At 41.7% G+C, this 3,705-nt stretch overlaps 2 long non-coding RNA genes across 4 annotated transcripts; one reads left to right on the top strand and one right to left on the bottom strand.

The window, feature by feature from the left end:
• Positions 1 to 900: 900 nt before the first annotated feature.
• Positions 901 to 1,439, bottom strand: LOC129335404 (uncharacterized). 2 transcript variants are annotated; one of them, XR_008597608.1, is made up of 2 exons: positions 1,338 to 1,439; positions 901 to 1,258 (listed from the first exon to the last, which is right to left on the bottom strand). It is a non-coding gene; the product is annotated as an uncharacterized LOC129335404 (long non-coding RNA). The 2 variants fall into 2 exon arrangements; XR_008597607.1 differs by having other exon boundaries at positions 901 to 1,129.
• Positions 1,440 to 2,483: 1,044 nt separating this feature from the next.
• Positions 2,484 to 3,022, top strand: LOC129335419 (uncharacterized). Of its 2 annotated transcripts, none has more exons than XR_008597610.1 (2): positions 2,484 to 2,585; positions 2,794 to 3,022. It is a non-coding gene; the product is annotated as an uncharacterized LOC129335419 (long non-coding RNA). The 2 variants fall into 2 exon arrangements; XR_008597611.1 differs by having other exon boundaries at positions 2,665 to 3,022.
• The last annotated feature ends 683 nt before the right edge of the window (positions 3,023 to 3,705 follow it).

Here is a 3,705-nt window from a genome sequence, read left to right as displayed (position 1 = left end):
CCAGGGGTCATCATAAGTCAACTCTGACTTGAGGGCACTCTCTACCACCCCCACCCCCACATACAGATCTGGTTTTTCACAGTGATCCCCGGCTGGGCCCAAAGTTCCCTTCCAGGCTAGGCACTGAGAATACAAACCCTGTCCCTGTTCTTTGAAAAATGAGATTCTTTGTGTCCCTGTATAGTTACCTGGAGCTTCTGATGTTCCCCGGTCACCCTTTTACTTGGCTTGGAGAGACCCTTCTGGAGCTCTTCTTCATCCACTTCAACTGGATAACTTGGTGGTATCCACAAGCCTGTCAGCTTCTGACAGTTTCTACGCCACACATCACCACTATCCTCTTACTTACCTACATTGTCAAAAGCCTTCAAAAGGATGATGAGGCCGGACTTCCTTTGCAGAATCCAGGGCTTTTGTCCTGGCAGTAGGCAGTAGGGCATCTCTTCCCGCAGTACTGCAGTGCTGGTTCTGTGAGCCTGGGCAGATTGTGAGAGGGAGGGCAGAAGGGGTTGCATCACTGCTTGGTTTTCATAGCCCTTCTTACATACTCAGGGTGGTGCCGATTGCCACCTTGGGGTCGGGTGGCAGTTTTCCACAGGCTGGTTTGGCTAGGGATCCTGGAGGTGTTTCACCATCTTCTGGGCATGAAGCAGGGGTCACTGGGGCAGTCGGGGGGGTGGTATTTGTGAATTTCCTGCATTGTGCAGGGGGTTGAACTAGATGACCCTAGAGGTCCCTTCCAGCCCTCTGATTCTATCATTCTACCGGCACCTCTTGTTGCCAGTGGACTTGAGCCTCCAAGGCAGCTGGCAACATGAGAGTCAAAAACAAGAAATGAAGGCTATCCCCACAAATAGTACCAACAGAAAAGAGAGAGAAATTTCTCGTGGGAAACAAACCAAGAATTAATATACTTTTTATATGATATTATAAGGTAATTTCAAAGGCAATTGCACGAAAATTATACAAACTGTTTATATATAGCCAATAAAGATGTCCAGAGAGTCTATCATCTGTGTGTATTCCTCAATGTGTATTCCTTAATCGCAGTAATATCACGGTATGCAGATGAGTCTTCACAAAGTCTTCTCATATAAATTCAGCCAAACAGCTTCTCATATGCATTCAGCTTGGAATATAATCACAAAAGTCTTCTCATATAAATTCAGCTAAACAGCTTATCATATACATTGCCACGCCCAATCTGGGGCCGGCTACAAACAGATTTCGTCCCCTTCTTCAGGGGCGTGGTTTATAGCTGTAAAAAACAACATTCTTACTTTAATATACAATAACCAACATTTAAGTATTATTGCAATCCCCCAAGCGGAACTGACCTGTTGTATTCACACAGCATAGGGTATTTGAATCAATAATTATTGTGGAAACGTGTGTCTCCAGTATCACAGTCACAGCAGCTGTATCTTCTCCTGCTTGTGGCCAAACCCTTCAACTGCAGTTTAAATCACATACTCATTATCCAATCTCAAAACTTTAAAGCAACATAACTGATTATAAAAAACAATTCAATGATAGTTCCGTATTGAGGCCGTGCGGTCTGATCGTCTGCAGAAAGACAATCCAAAATGCTTCCCTCCTCAGTAGCTTAATTTGATTTGCATGTCCCTTAGTTACAACCTCCAGTACCGCTACTTTAAAGGAATTTTCTTCATGGCGATGCTCGATAAAATGTTGTACCAGGGGTGCTTCCATTACTCTGTGCCTAATTCTAGACATATGTTCAAAGATCCTAGTTTTCAATGGTCTTATCGTACAACCCACATAAAAAAGAGCACAGGGACATTCAAGTAAGTATATCACACCCGATGTGTAACATGATGCAAAGTGTTTAACTGTCAGTTTCCGTTCCTTAACAAAAATCTCCTTCCCCTCTAGCATAAATTTACACAAAGTACATCGGCCACATTTAAAATTTCCCACAGGTAATGATGTTTCCTGAAGTTGAGTGCGCATCATAGCATGAACTAAATCATCCCTTGTACGATGTACTTTGTGTAAATTTATGCTAGAGGGGAAGGAGATTTTTGTTAAGGAACGGAAACTGACAGTTAAACACTTTGCATCATGTTACACATCGGGTGTGATATACTTACTTGAATGTCCCTGTGCTCTTTTTTATGTGGGTTGTACGATAAGACCATTGAAAACTAGGATCTTTGAACATATGTCTAGAATTAGGCACAGAGTAATGGAAGCACCCCTGGTACAACATTTTATCGAGCATCGCCATGAAGAAAATTCCTTTAAAGTAGCGGTACTGGAGGTTGTAACTAAGGGACATGCAAATCAAATTAAGCTACTGAGGAGGGAAGCATTTTGGATTGTCTTTCTGCAGACGATCAGACCGCACGGCCTCAATACGGAACTATCATTGAATTGTTTTTTATAATCAGTTATGTTGCTTTAAAGTTTTGAGATTGGATAATGAGTATGTGATTTAAACTGCAGTTGAAGGGTTTGGCCACAAGCAGGAGAAGATACAGCTGCTGTGACTGTGATACTGGAGACACACGTTTCCACAATAATTATTGATTCAAATACCCTATGCTGTGTGAATACAACAGGTCAGTTCCGCTTGGGGGATTGCAATAATACTTAAATGTTGGTTATTGTATATTAAAGTAAGAATGTTGTTTTTTACAGCTATAAACCACGCCCCTGAAGAAGGGGACGAAATCTGTTTGTAGCCGGCCCCAGATTGGGCGTGGCAATGTATATGATAAGCTGTTTAGCTGAATTTATATGAGAAGACTTTTGTGATTATATTCCAAGCTGAATGCATATGAGAAGCTGTTTGGCTGAATTTATATGAGAAGACTTTGTGAAGACTCATCTGCATACCGTGATATTACTGCGATTAAGGAATACACATTGAGGAATACACACAGATGATAGACTCTCTGGACATCTTTATTGGCTATATATAAACAGTTTGTATAATTTTCGTGCAATTGCCTTTGAAATTACCTTATAATATCATATAAAAAGTATATTAATTCTTGGTTTGTTTCCCACGAGAAATTTCTCTCTCTTTTCTGTTGGCAACATGAGAGTCGGCACTTCTTTTTAAAGAAAAAAATGCTCTGGCAGAGTCCAAAGTGATCCTTCCACATATTTTTGTTAAGACATCGACAGCAGCCTTCCTGCTTCTGATTATTTAAAGAGATACTTTTAAAATATATGACTGTCATCCTACATTTGTTTTGTAAGCACTTTTGTCCCCTCTTGTTCTCCTTCTTTGGCTGAGACTCCAAGGAGTCTCTTGCCTTGTCTAACTTCCTTGACTTTGCTCACTAACTGCATTGGCACCCTCTTGCCCTCTTTAGGCTTTTCCTTGTCTGGGCCACAAATTCTGAGCTCCGATTATTGTGCTTTTAAATAACTTCCAAGGTCCTTGGAGAGACTCTTCCTGTGTGTCTCTTTCAACTTACAAAAATCTCATTTCTTCTTCTTTTAAAAATACCTTCCCTCTTTTGGAATTAAATGTGGTTGTATGAAACATCCCGGGCAAATTTCCCCTTGCATACATTCGGAGTTTGAGAGGACTGTGGCGACTGTTCCTAACTCATTGAACCGTGCTTATGTCTTTCACCTCACCCTGTTAAGAAGCTATTCCCAGGCACGACACCACCCCGAGCATCTGGAAATGTGCACCCTCCCTCCCTCCCTCCCTCTGTCCTAACC

The sequence above is a fragment of the Eublepharis macularius genome, chromosome 9 (assembly GCF_028583425.1).
Source record: "Eublepharis macularius isolate TG4126 chromosome 9, MPM_Emac_v1.0, whole genome shotgun sequence".
Classification (NCBI taxonomy): domain Eukaryota; kingdom Metazoa; phylum Chordata; class Lepidosauria; order Squamata; family Eublepharidae; genus Eublepharis; species Eublepharis macularius.
Note: the sequence above shows the minus strand (reverse complement) of the source record. Positions and strands in the feature narration are given on the sequence as shown.